Genomic DNA, 13941 nt, shown 5'->3' on the forward strand with positions numbered 1-13941 from the left:
CCCGGGGAGTGACTTGAGCGTCTACAGCCTGTCATGAGCGGGTAACTGGCGGCAAGCCCTCTTATGCAACCGAGGCATCAAGGCTGCCAGAACCGAGACCCTCGCTATGCTTTCGCAGAATAATATAGTAAGGAAATGACGGGCTCGTTGAGGAAATACAGAAAGATGGGTCGGCAGTCTACAACGCCAAAGGAGGCATAAGGGTGTTGTTAGGCTCTTTTTTTACTATGGTTAATAAAGTTACCTTTTCTTTTTTTTTAACATACGGAAGAAAGAAAGAAAGAAAAACACGCGCCCCGAGTGGGGACCGAACCCACGCCTTTTGATTAGTTCTCGAATGCCTTACCAATTCGGCTATCTGGGCGACTGTGTTCTCGTTCACTTTCTGTGCTATTTATATTTGCTAGAAGTGTATCTGACGCTTGAGGGTGGCAGCCAGCGCCACTCTGACTACACGGGGAGAAGGGGACCTTCTTTTCAACCCCCGGGGAGTGACTTGAGCGTCTACAGCCTGTCATGAGCGGGTAACTGGCGGCAAGCCCTCTTATGCAACCGAGGCATCAAGGCTGCCAGAACCGAGACCCTCGCTATGCTTTCGCAGAATAATATAGTAAGGAAATGACGGGCTCGTTGAGGAAATACAGAAAGATGGGTCGGCAGTCTACAACGCCAAAGGAGGCATAAGGGTGTTGTTAGGCTCTTTTTTTACTATGGTTAATAAAGTTACCTTTTCTTTTTTTTTAACATACGGAAGAAAGAAAGAAAGAAAAACACGCGCCCCGAGTGGGGACCGAACCCACGCCTTTTGATTAGTTCTCGAATGCCTTACCAATTCGGCTATCTGGGCGACTGTGTTCTCCTTCACTTTCTGTGCTATTTATATTTGCTAGAAGTATATCTGACGCTTGAGGGTGGCAGCCAGCGCCACTCTGACTACACGGTGAGAAGGGGCCCTTCTTTTCAACGCCCGGGGCGTGACTTGTGCGTCTACAGCCTGTCATGAGCGGGTACCTGGCGGGAAGCCCTCTTATGCTACCTAGGCATCAAGGCTGCCAGAACCGAGACCCTCGCTACGCTTTCGCAGAATAATATAGTATGGAAATGAGGGGCTCGTTGAGGAAATACAGGAAGATAGGTCGGCAGTCTACAATGCCAAAGGAGGCATAGGGGTGTGGTTAGGCTCTTTTTTTACTACGGTTAATAAAGTTACCTTTTCTTTTTTTAAAAATATACGGAAGAAAGAAAGAAAGAAAAACACGCGCCCAGAGTGGGGACCGAACCCACGTATTTCGATTAGATCTCGAATGCCTTACCAATTCGGCTATCTGGGCGACTGTGTTCTCCTTCACTTTCTGTGCTATTTATATTTGCTAGAAGTATATCTGACGCTTGAGGGTGGCAGCCAGCGCCACTCTGACTACACGGTGAGAAGGGGACCTTCTTTTCAACCCCCGGGGCGTGACTTGAGCGTCTACAGCCTGTCATGAGCGGGTAACTGGCGGGAAGCCCTCTTATGCTACCTAGGCATCAAGGCTGCCAGAACCGAGACCCTCGCTATGCTTTGGCAGAATAATATAGTAAGGATATGAGGGGCTCGTTGAGGAAATACAGAAAGACAGGTCGGCAGTCTACAACGCCAAAGGAGGCATAGGGGTGTGGTTAGGCTCTTTTTTTACTACGGTTAATAACGTTAACTTTTTTTTAAATATACAGAAGAAAGAAAGAAAGAAAAACACGCGCCCAGAGTGGGGACCGAACCCACGCCTTTCGGTTAGATCTCGAATGCCTTACCAATTCGGCTATCTGGGCGACTCTGTTCTCCTTCACTTTCTGTGCTATTTATATTTGCTAGAAGTGTATCTGACGCTTGAGGGTGGCAGCCAGCGCCACTCTGACTACACGGGGAGAAGGGGACCTTCTTTTCAACCCCCGGGGCGTGACTTGAGCGTCTACAGCCTGTCATGAGCGGGTAACTGGCGGCAAGCCCTCTTATGCGACCTAGGCATCAAGGCTGCCAGAACCGAGACCCTCGCTATGCTTTCGCAGAATAATATAGTAAGGAAATGAGGGGCTCGTGGAGGAAATACAGAAAGATAGGTCGGCAGTCTACAACGCCAAAGGAGGCATAGGGGTGTGGTTAGGCTCTTTTTTTACTACGGTTAATAAAGTTACCTTTTCTTTTTTTTTAATATACGGAAGAAAGAAAGAAAGAAAAACGCGCCCAGAGTGGGGGCCGAACCCACGCCTTTCGATTAGATCTCGAATGCCTTACCAATTCGGCTATCTGGGCGACTGTGTTCTCCTTCACTTTCTGTGCTATTTATATTTGCTAGAAGTATATCTGACGCTTGAGGGTGGCAGCCAGCGCCACTCTGACTACACGGTGAGAAGGGGCCCTTCTTTTCAACGCCCGGGGCGTGACTTGTGCGTCTACAGCCTGTCATGAGCGGGTACCTGGCGGGAAGCCCTCTTATGCTACCTAGGCATCAAGGCTGCCAGAACCGAGACCCTCGCTATGCTTTTGCAGAATAATATAGTAAGGATATGAGGGGCTCGTTGAGGAAATACAGAAAGACAGGTCGGCAGTCTACAATGCCAAAGGAGGCATAGGGGTGTGGTTAGGCTCTTTTTTTACTACGGGTAATAAAGTTACCTTTTCTTTTTTTTAATATACGGAAGAAAGAAAGAAAGAAAACCACGCGCCCAGAGTGGGGACCGAACCCACGCCTTTCGATTAGATCTCGAACGCCTTACCAATTCGGCTATCTGGGCGACTGTGTTCTCCTTCACTTTTTGCTATTTATATTTGCTAGAAGTGTATCTGACGCTTGAGGGTGGCAGCCAGCGCCACTCTGACTACACGGGGAGAAGGGGACCTTCTTTTCAACCCCGGGGCGTGACTTGAGCGTCTACAGCCTGTCATGAGCGGGTAACTGGCGGCAAGCCCTCTTATGCGACCTAGGCATCAAGGCTGCCAGAACCGAGACCCTCGCTATGCTTTCGCAGAATAATATAGTAAGGAAATGAGGGGCTCGTTGAGGAAATACAGAAAGATAGGTCGGCAGTCTACAACGCCAAAGGAGGCATAAGGGTGTGGTTAGGCTCTTTTTTTACTATGGTTAATAAAGTTACCTTTTCTTTTTTTTAACATACGGAAGAAAGAAAGAAAGAAAAACACGCGCCCAGAGTGGGGACCGAACCCACGCCTTTTGATTAGTTCTCGAATGCCTTACCAATTCGGCTATCTGGGCGACTGTGTTCTCCTTCACTTTCTGTGCTATTTATATTTGCTAGAAGTGTATCTGACGCTTGAGGGTTGCAGCCAGCGCCACTCTGACTACACGGGAAGACGGGGCCCTTCTTTTCAACCCCCGGGGCGTCACTTGTGTGTCTACGGCCTGTCATGAGCGGGTAACTGGCGGGAAGCCCTCTTATGCTACCTAGGCATCAAGGCTGCCAGAACCGAGACCCTCGCTACGCTTTCGCAGAATAATATAGTAAGGAAATGAGGGGCTCGTTGAGGAAATACAGGATGATAGGTCGGCAGTCTACAACGCCAAAGGAGGCATAGGGGTGTGGTTAGGCTCTTTTTTTACTACGGTTAATAACGTTAACTTTTTTTAAATATACAGAAGAAAGAAAGAAAGAAAAACACGCGCCCAGAGTGGGGACCGAACCCACGCCTTTCGATTAGATCTCGAATGCCTTTCCAATTCGGCTATCTGGGCGACTGTGTTCTGCTTCACTTTCTGTGCTATTTATATTTGCTAGAAGTGTATCTGACGCTTGAGGGTGGCAGCCAGCGCCACTCTGACTACACGGGGAGAAGGGGACCTTCTTTTCAACCCCCGGGGCGTGACTTGAGCGTCTACAACCTGTCATGAGCGGGTAACTGGCGGCAAGCCCTCTTATGCGACCTAGGCATCAAGGCTGCCAGAACCGAGACCCTCGCTATGCTTTCGCAGAATAATATAGTAAGGAAATGAGGGGCTCGTTGAGGAAATACAGAAAGATAGGTCGGCAGTCTACAATGCCAAAGGAGGCATAAGGGTGTGGTTAGGCTCTTTTTTTACTATGGTTAATAAAGTTACCTTTTCTTTTTTTTAACATACGGAAGAAAGAAAGAAAGAAAAACACGCGCCCAGAGTGTGGACCGAACCCACGCCTTTTGATTAGTTCTCGAATGCCTTACCAATTCGGCTATCAGGGCGACTGTGTTCTCCTTCACTTTCTGTGCTATTTATATTTGCTAGAAGTGTATCTGACGCTTGAGGGTTCCAGCCAGCGCCACTCTGACTACACGGGGAGAAGGGGCCCTTCTTTTCAACCCCCGGGGCGTGACTTGTGCGTCTACAGCCTGTCATGAGCGGGTAACTGGCGTAAAGCCCTCTTATGCTACCTAGGCATCAAGGCTGCCAGAACCGAGACCCTCGCTACGCTTTCGCAGAATAATATAGTAAGGAAATGAGGGGCTCGTTGAGGAAATACAGGAAGATAGGTCGGCAGTCTGCAATGCCAAAGGAGGCATAAGGGTGTGGTTAGGCTCTTTTTTTACTACGGTTAATAACGTTAACTTTTTTTAAATATACAGAAGAAAGAAAGAAAGAAAAACACGCGCCCAGAGTGGGGACCGAACCCACGCCTTTCGATTAGATCTCGAACGCTTTACCAATTCGGCTATCTGGGCGACTGTGTTCTCCTTCACTTTCTGTGCTATTTAAATTTGCTAGAAGTGTATCTGACGCTTGTGGGTGGCAGCCAGCGCCACTCTGACTACACGGGGAGAAGGGGACCTTCTTTTCTACCCCCGGGGCGTGACTTGAGCGTCTAAAGCCTGTCATGAGCGGGTAACTGGCGGCAAGCCCTCTTATGCGACCTAGGCATCAAGGCTGCCAGAACCGAGACCCTCGCTATGCTTTCGCAGAATAATATAGTAAGGAAATGACGGGCTCGTTGAGGAAATACAGAAAGATAGGTCGGCAGTCTACAACGCCAAAGGAGGTATAAGGGTGTGGTTAGGCTCTTTTTTTACTATGGTTAATAAAGTTACCTTTTCTTTTTTTTAACATACGGAAGAAAGAAAGAAAAACACGCGCCCAGAGTGGGGACCGAACCCACGCCTTTTGATTAGTTCTCGAATGCCTTACCAATTCGGCTATCTGGGCGACTGTGTTCTCGTTCACTTTCTGTGCTATTTATATTTCCTAGAAGTGTATCTGACGCTTGAGGGTTGCAGCCAGCGCCACTCTGACTAGACGGGGAGAAGGGGCCCTTCTTTTTAACCCCTGGGGCGTGACTTGTGCGTCTACAGCCTGTCATGAGCGGGTAACTGGCGGGAAGCCCTCTTATGATACCTAGGCATCAAGGCTGCCAGAACCGAGACCCTCGCTACGCTTTCGCAGAATAATATAGTAAGAAAATGAGGGGCTCGTTGAGGAAATACAGGAAGATAGGTCGGCAGTCTACAATGCCAAAGGAGGCATAGGGGTGTGGTTAGGCTCTTTTTTTACTACGGTTAATAAAGTTACCTTTTCTTTTTTAAAAAATATACGGAAGAAAGAAAGAAAGAAAAACACGCGCCCAGAGTGGGTACCGAACCCACGTATTTCGATTAGATCTCGAATGCCTTACCAATTCGGCTATCTGGGCGACTGTGTTCTCCTTCACTTTCTGTGCTATTTATATTTGCTAGAAGTGTATCTGACGCTTGAGGGTTGCAGCCAGCGCCACTCTGACTACACGGGGAGAAGGGGCCCTTCTTTTCAACCCCCGGGGCGTGACTTGTGCGTCTACAGCCTGTCATGAGCGGGTAACTGGCGTAAAGCCCTCTTATGCTACCTAGGCATCAAGGCTGCCAGAACCGAGACCCTCGCTACGCTTTCGCAGAATAATATAGTAAGGAAATGAGGGGCTCGTTGAGGAAATACAGGAAGATAGGTCGGCAGTCTACAATGCCAAAGGAGGCATAAGGGTGTGGTTAGGCTCTTTTTTTACTACGGTTAATAACGTTAACTTTTTTTAAATATACAGAAGAAAGAAAGAAAGAAAAACACGCGCCCAGAGTGGGGACCGAACCCACGCCTTTCGATTAGATCTCGAACGCTTTACCAATTCGGCTATCTGGGCGACTGTGTTCTCCTTCACTTTCTGTGCTATTTAAATTTGCTAGAAGTGTATCTGACGCTTGTGGGTGGCAGCCAGCGCCACTCTGACTACACGGGGAGAAGGGGACCTTCTTTTCAACCCCCGGGGCGTGACTTGAGCGTCTACAGCCTGTCATGAGCGGGTAACTGGCGGCAAGCCCTCTTATGCGACCTAGGCATCAAGGCTGCCAGAACCGAGACCCTCGCTATGCTTTCGCAGAATAATATAGTAAGGAAATGACGGGCTCGTTGAGGAAATACAGAAAGATAGGTCGGCAGTCTACAACGCCAAAGGAGGCATAAGGGTGTGGTTAGGCTCTTTTTTTACTATGGTTAATAAAGTTACCTTTTCTTTTTTTTAACATACGGAAGAAAGAAAGAAAGAAAAACACGCGCCCAGAGTGGGGACCGAACCCACGCCTTTTGATTAGTTCTCGAATGCCTTACCAATTCGGCTATCTGGGCGACTGTGTTCTCGTTCACTTTCTGTGCTATTTATATTTCCTAGAAGTGTATCTGACGCTTGAGGGTTGCAGCCAGCGCCACTCTGACTAGACGGGGAGAAGGGGCCCTTCTTTTTAACCCCTGGGGCGTGACTTGTGCGTCTACAGCCTGTCATGAGCGGGTAACTGGCGGGAAGCCCTCTTATGCTACCTAGGCATCAAGGCTGCCAGAACCGAGACCCTCGCTACGCTTTCGCAGAATAATATAGTAAGAAAATGAGGGGCTCGTTGAGGAAATACAGGAAGATAGGTCGGCAGTCTACAATGCCAAAGGAGGCATAGGGGTGTGGTTAGGCTCTTTTTTTACTACGGTTAATAAAGTTACCTTTTCTTTTTTTAAAAATATACGGAAGAAAGAAAGAAAGAAAAACACGCGCCCAGAGTGGGGACCGAACCCACGTATTTCGATTAGATCTCGAATGCCTTACCAATTCGGCTATCTGGGCGACTGTGTTCTCCTTCACTTTCTGTGCTATTTATATTTGCTAGAAGTGTATCTGACGCTTGAGGGTGGCAGCCAGCGCCACTCTGACTACACGGTGAGAAGGGAACCTTCTTTTCAACCCCCGGGCGTGACTTGAGCGTCTACAGCCTGTCATGAGCGGGTAACTGGCGGGAAGCCCTCTTATGCTCCCTAGGCATCAAGGCTGCCAGAACCGAGACCCTCGCTATGCTTTCACAGAATAATATAGTAAGGATATGAGGGGCTCGTTGAGGAAATACAGAAAGACAGGTCGGCAGTCTACAATGCCAAAGGAGGCATAGGGGTGTGGTTAGGCTCTTTTTTTACTACGGTTAATAACGTTAACTTTTTTTTAAATATACAGAAGAAAGAAAGAAAGAAAAACACGCGCCCAGAGTGGGGACCGAACCCACGCCTTTCGATTAGATCTCGAACGCCTTACCAATTCGGCTATCTGGGCGACTGTGTTCTCCTTCACTTTTTGCTATTTATATTTGCTAGAAGTGTATCTGACGCTTGAGGGTGGCAGCCAGCGCCACTCTGACTACACGGGGAGAAGGGGACCTTCTTTTCAACCCCGGGGCGTGACTTGAGCGTCTACAGCCTGTCATGAGCGGGTAACTGGCGGCAAGCCCTCTTATGCGACCTAGGCATCAAGGCTGCCAGAACCGAGACCCTCGCTATGCTTTCGCAGAATAATATAGTAAGGAAATGAGGGGCTCGTTGAGGAAATACAGAAAGATAGGTCGGCAGTCTACAACGCCAAAGGAGGCATAAGGGTGTAGTTAGGCTCTTTTTTTACTATGGGTTATAAAGTTACCTTTTCTTTTTTTTAACATACGGACGAAAGAAAGAAAGAAAAACACGCGCCCAGAGTGGGGACCGAACCCACGCCTTTTGATTAGTTCTCGAATGCCTTACCAATTCGGCTATCTGGGCGACTGTGTTCTCCTTCACTTTCTGTGCTATTTATATTTGCTAGAAGTGTATCTGACGCTTGAGGGTTGCAGCCAGCGCCACTCTGACTACACGGGGAGACGGGGCCCTTCTTTTCAACCCCCGGGGCGTCACTTGTGTGTCTACGGCCTGTCATGAGCGGGTAACTGGCGGGAAGCCCTCTTATGCTACCTAGGCATCAAGGCTGCCAGAACCGAGACCCTCGCTACGCTTTCGCAGAATAATATAGTAAGGAAATAAGGGGCTCGTTGAGGAAATACAGGATGATAGGTCGGCAGTCTACAACGCCAAAGGAGGCATAGGGGTGTGGTTAGGCTCTTTTTTTTACTACGGCTAATAACGTTAACTTTTTTTAAATATACAGAAGAAAGAAAGAAAGAAAAACACGCGCCAGAGTGGGGACCGAACCCACGCCTTTCGATTAGATCTCGAATGCCTTACCAATTCGGCTATCTGGGCAACTGTGTTCTCCTTCACTTTCTGTGCTATTTCTATTTGCTAGAAGTGTATCTGACGCTTGAGGGTGGCAGCCAGCGCCACTCTGACTACACGGGGAGAAGGGGACCTTCTTTTCAACCCCCGGGGCGTGACTTGAGCGTCTACAACCTGTCATGAGCGGGTAACTGGCGGCAAGCCCTCTTATGCGACCTAGGCATCAAGGCTGCCAGAACCGAGACCCTCGCTATGCTTTCGCAGAATAATATAGTAAGGAAATGAGGGGCTCGTGGAGGAAATACAGAAAGATAGGTCGGCAGTCTACAACGCCAAAGGAGGCATAAGGGTGTGGTTAGGCTCTTTTTTTACTATGGTTAATAAAGTTACCTTTTCTTTTTTTTAACATACGGAAGAAAGAAAGAAAGAAAAACACGCGCCCAGAGTGGGGACCGAACCCACGCCTTTTGATTAGTTCTCGAATGCCTTACCAATTCGTTTATCTGGGCGACTGTGTTCTCGTTCACTTTCTGTGCTATTTATATTTCCTAGAAGTGTATCTGACGCTTGAGGGTTGCAGCCAGCGCCACTCTGACTAGACGGGGAGAAGGGGCCCTTCTTTTTAACCCCTGGGGCGTGACTTGTGCGTCTACAGCCTGTCATGAGCGGGTAACTGGCGGGAAGCCCTCTTATGCTACCTAGGCATCAAGGCTGCCAGAACCGAGACCCTCGCTACGCTTTCGCAGAATAATATAGTAAGAAAATGAGGGGCTCGTTGAGGAAATACAGGAAGATAGGTCGGCAGTCTACAATGCCAAAGGAGGCATAGGGGTGTGGTTAGGCTCTTTTTTTACTACGGTTAATAAAGTTACCTTTTCTTTTTTTAAAAATATACGGAAGAAAGAAAGAAAGAAAAACACGCGCCCAGAGTGGGGACCGAACCCACGTATTTCGATTAGATCTCGAATGCCTTACCAATTCGGCTATCTGGGCGACTGTGTTCTCCTTCACTTTCTGTGCTATTTATATTTGCTAGAAGTGTATCTGACGCTTGAGGGTGGCAGCCAGCGCCACTCTGACTACACGGTGAGAAGGGAACCTTCTTTTCAACCCCCGGGCGTGACTTGAGCGTCTACAGCCTGTCATGAGCGGGTAACTGGCGGGAAGCCCTCTTATGCTCCCTAGGCATCAAGGCTGCCAGAACCGAGACCCTCGCTATGCTTTCACAGAATAATATAGTAAGGATATGAGGGGCTCGTTGAGGAAATACAGAAAGACAGGTCGGCAGTCTACAATGCCAAAGGAGGCATAGGGGTGTGGTTAGGCTCTTTTTTTACTACGGTTAATAACGTTAACTTTTTTTTAAATATACAGAAGAAAGAAAGAAAGAAAAACACGCGCCCAGAGTGGGGACCGAACCCACGCCTTTCGATTAGATCTCCAACGCCTTACCAATTCGGCTATCTGGGCGACTGTGTTCTCCTTCACTTTTTGCTATTTATATTTGCTAGAAGTGTATCTGACGCTTGAGGGTGGCAGCCAGCGCCACTCTGACTACACGGGGAGAAGGGGACCTTCTTTTCAACCCCGGGGCGTGACTTGAGCGTCTACAGCCTGTCATGAGCGGGTAACTGGCGGCAAGCCCTCTTATGCGACCTAGGCATCAAGGCTGCCAGAACCGAGACCCTCGCTATGCTTTCGCAGAATAATATAGTAAGGAAATGAGGGGCTCGTTGAGGAAATACAGAAAGATAGGTCGGCAGTCTACAACGCCAAAGGAGGCATAAGGGTGTAGTTAGGCTCTTTTTTTACTATGGGTTATAAAGTTACCTTTTCTTTTTTTTAACATACGGACGAAAGAAAGAAAGAAAAACACGCGCCCAGAGTGGGGACCGAACCCACGCCTTTTGATTAGTTCTCGAATGCCTTACCAATTCGGCTATCTGGGCGACTGTGTTCTCCTTCACTTTCTGTGCTATTTATATTTGCTAGAAGTGTATCTGACGCTTGAGGGTTGCAGCCAGCGCCACTCTGACTACACGGGGAGACGGGGCCCTTCTTTTCAACCCCCGGGGCGTCACTTGTGTGTCTACGGCCTGTCATGAGCGGGTAACTGGCGGGAAGCCCTCTTATGCTACCTAGGCATCAAGGCTGCCAGAACCGAGACCCTCGCTACGCTTTCGCAGAATAATATAGTAAGGAAATAAGGGGCTCGTTGAGGAAATACAGGATGATAGGTCGGCAGTCTACAACGCCAAAGGAGGCATAGGGGTGTGGTTAGGCTCTTTTTTTACTACGGCTAATAACGTTAACTTTTTTTAAATATACAGAAGAAAGAAAGAAAGAAAAACACGCGCCAGAGTGGGGACCGAACCCACGCCTTTCGATTAGATCTCGAATGCCTTACCAATTCGGCTATCTGGGCAACTGTGTTCTCCTTCACTTTCTGTGCTATTTCTATTTGCTAGAAGTGTATCTGACGCTTGAGGGTGGCAGCCAGCGCCACTCTGACTACACGGGGAGAAGGGGACCTTCTTTTCAACCCCCGGGGCGTGACTTGAGCGTCTACAACCTGTCATGAGCGGGTAACTGGCGGCAAGCCCTCTTATGCGACCTAGGCATCAAGGCTGCCAGAACCGAGACCCTCGCTATGCTTTCGCAGAATAATATAGTAAGGAAATGAGGGGCTCGTGGAGGAAATACAGAAAGATAGGTCGGCAGTCTACAACGCCAAAGGAGGCATAAGGGTGTGGTTAGGCTCTTTTTTTACTATGGTTAATAAAGTTACCTTTTCTTTTTTTTAACATACGGAAGAAAGAAAGAAAAACACGCGCCCAGAGTGTGGACCGAATCCACGCCTTTTGATTAGTTCTCGAATGCCTTACCAATTCGGCTATCAGGGCGACTGTGTTCTCCTTCACTTTCTGTGCTATTTATATTTGCTAGAAGTGTATCTGACGCTTGAGGGTTGCAGCCAGCGCCACTCTGACTACACGGGGAGAAGGGGCCCTTCTTTTCAACCCCCGGGGCGTGACTTGTGCGTCTACAGCCTGTCATGAGCGGGTAACTGGCGTAAAGCCCTCTTATGCTACCTAGGCATCAAGGCTGCCAGAACCGAGACCCTCGCTACGCTTTCGCAGAATAATATAGTAAGGAAATGAGGGGCTCGTTGAGGAAATACAGGAAGATAGGTCGGCAGTCTACAATGCCAAAGGAGGCATAAGGGTGTGGTTAGGCTCTTTTTTTACTACGGTTAATAAAGTTACCTTTTCTTTTTTTTAAAATATACGGAAGAAAGAAAGAAATAAAAACACGCGACCAGAGTGGGGACCGAACCCACGCCTTTCGATTAGATCTCGAATGCCTTACCAATTCGGCTATCTGGGCGACTGTGTTCTCCTTCACTTTCTGTGCTATTTATATTTGCTAGAAGTGTATCTGACGCTTGAGGGTTGCAGCCAGCGCCACTCTGACTACACGGGAAGACGGGGCCCTTCTTTTCAACCCCCGGGGCGTCACTTGTGTGTCTACGGCCTGTCATGAGCGGGTAACTGGCGGGAAGCCCTCTTATGCTACCTAGGCATCAAGGCTGCCAGAACCGAGACCCTCGCCACGCTTTCGCAGAATAATATAGTAAGGAAATGAGGGGCTCGTTGAGGAAATACAGGATGATAGGTCGGCAGTCTACAACGCCAAAGGAGGCATAGGGGTGTGGTTAGGCTCTTTTTTTACTACGGTTAATAACGTTGACTTTTTTTAAATATACAGAAGAAAGAAAGAAAGAAAAACACGCGCCCAGAGTGGGGACCGAACCCACGCCTTTCGATTAGATCTCGAATGCCTTTCCAATTCGGCTATCTGGGCGACTGTGTTCTCCTTCACTTTCTGTGCTATTTATATTTGCTAGAAGTGTTACCTTTTCTTTTTTTTAAATATAGGGAAGAAAGAAAGAAATAAAAACACGCGTCCAGAGTGGGGACCGAACCCACGCCTTTCGATTAGATCTCGAATGCCTTACCAATTCGGCTATCTGGGCGATTGTCATCTCCTTCACTTTCTGTGGTATTTGTATTGGCTAGAGGTGTATCTGACGCTTGAGGGTGGCAGCCAGCGCCACTCTGACTACACGGTGAGAAGGGGACCTTCTTTTCAACCCCCGGGGCGTGACTTGAGCGTCTACAGCCTGTCATGAGCGGGTAACTGGCGGGAAGCCCTCTTATGCTACCTAGGCATCAAGGCTGCCAGAACCGAGACCCTCGCTATGCTTTTGCAGAATAATATAGTGAGGATATGAGGGGCTCGTTGAGAAAATACAGAAAGACAGGTCAGCAGTCTACCATGCCAAAGGAGGCATAGGGGTGTGGTTAGGCTCTTTTTTTACTACGGGTAATAAAGTTACCTTTTCTTTTTTTTAAATATACGGAAGAAAGAAAGAAAGAAAAACACGCGCCCAGAGTGGGGACCGAACCCACGCCTTTCGATTAAATCTCGAACGCTTTACCAATTCGGCTATCTGGGCGACTGTGTTCTCCTTCACTTTCTGTGCTATTTAAATTTGCTAGAAGTGTATCTGACGCTTGTGGGTGGCAGCCAGCGCCACTCTGACTACACGGGGAGAAGGGGACCTTCTTTTCAACCCCCGGGGCGTGACTTGAGCGTCTACAGCCTGTCATGAGCGGGAAACTGGCGGCAAGCCCTCTTATGCGACCTAGGCATCAAGGCTGCCAGAACCGAGACCCTCGCTATGCTTTCGCAGAATAATATAGTAAGGAAATGACGGGCTCGTTCAGGAAATACAGAAAGATAGGTCGGATGTCTACAACGCCAAAGGAGGCATAAGGGTGTGGTTAGGCTCTTTTTTTACTATGGTTAATAAAGTTACCTTTTCTTTTTTTTAACATACGGAAGAAAGAAAGAAAGAAAAACACGCGCCCAGAGTGGGGACCGAACCCACGCCTTTTGATTAGTTCTCGAATGCCTTACCAATTCGGCTATCTGGGTGACTGTGTTCTCCTTCACTTTCTGTGCTATTTATATTTGCTAGAAGTGTATCTGACGCTTGAGGGCTGCAGCCAGCGCCACTCTGACTACAAGGGGAGACGGGGCCCTTCTTTTCAACCCCCGGGGCGTCACTTGTGTGTCTACGGCCTGTCATGAGCGGGTAACTGTCGGGAAGCCCTCTTATGCTACCTAGGCATCAAGGCTGCCAGAACCGAGACCCTGTCTACGCTTTCGCAGAATAATATAGTAAGGAAATGAGGGGCTCGTTGAGGAAATACAGGAAGATAGGACGGCAGTCTACAACGCCAAAGGAGGCATAGGGGTGTGGTTAGGCACTTTTTTTACTACGGTTAATAACGTTAACTTTTTTTAAATATACAGAAGAAAGAAAGAAAGAAAAACACGCGCCCAGAGTGGGGACCGAACCCACGCCTTTCGATTA

General features: G+C 48.4%; 8 non-coding genes across 8 annotated transcripts; all 8 read right to left on the reverse strand.

The window, feature by feature from the left end:
- Window positions 1-2700: 2700 nt before the first annotated feature.
- Window positions 2701-2772, reverse strand: Trnar-ucu (transfer RNA arginine (anticodon UCU)). The gene has a single exon. It is a non-coding gene; the product is annotated as a tRNA-Arg (tRNA).
- A 407-nt stretch (window positions 2773-3179) lies between these two features.
- Trnas-acu (transfer RNA serine (anticodon ACU)) lies at window positions 3180-3251 on the reverse strand. Its single transcript has one exon. It is a non-coding gene; the product is annotated as a tRNA-Ser (tRNA).
- Window positions 3252-5093: 1842 nt separating this feature from the next.
- Window positions 5094-5165, reverse strand: Trnas-acu (transfer RNA serine (anticodon ACU)). The gene has a single exon. It is a non-coding gene; the product is annotated as a tRNA-Ser (tRNA).
- Window positions 5166-6536: 1371 nt separating this feature from the next.
- Window positions 6537-6608, reverse strand: Trnas-acu (transfer RNA serine (anticodon ACU)). The gene has a single exon. It is a non-coding gene; the product is annotated as a tRNA-Ser (tRNA).
- Window positions 6609-7497: 889 nt separating this feature from the next.
- Window positions 7498-7569, reverse strand: Trnar-ucu (transfer RNA arginine (anticodon UCU)). Its single transcript has one exon. It is a non-coding gene; the product is annotated as a tRNA-Arg (tRNA).
- A 407-nt stretch (window positions 7570-7976) lies between these two features.
- Trnas-acu (transfer RNA serine (anticodon ACU)) lies at window positions 7977-8048 on the reverse strand. The gene has a single exon. It is a non-coding gene; the product is annotated as a tRNA-Ser (tRNA).
- Window positions 8049-10375: 2327 nt separating this feature from the next.
- On the reverse strand, window positions 10376-10447 carry Trnas-acu (transfer RNA serine (anticodon ACU)). Its single transcript has one exon. It is a non-coding gene; the product is annotated as a tRNA-Ser (tRNA).
- Window positions 10448-12945: 2498 nt separating this feature from the next.
- On the reverse strand, window positions 12946-13017 carry Trnak-uuu (transfer RNA lysine (anticodon UUU)). The gene has a single exon. It is a non-coding gene; the product is annotated as a tRNA-Lys (tRNA).
- Between the last annotated feature and the right edge of the window lie 924 nt (window positions 13018-13941).

The sequence above is a fragment of the Haemaphysalis longicornis genome, unplaced genomic scaffold, assembly GCF_048455015.1.
Source record: "Haemaphysalis longicornis isolate Haplotype H1 unplaced genomic scaffold, Haemaphysalis longicornis Haplotype H1 scaffold_5, whole genome shotgun sequence".
Lineage (NCBI taxonomy): Eukaryota > Metazoa > Arthropoda > Arachnida > Ixodida > Ixodidae > Haemaphysalis > Haemaphysalis longicornis.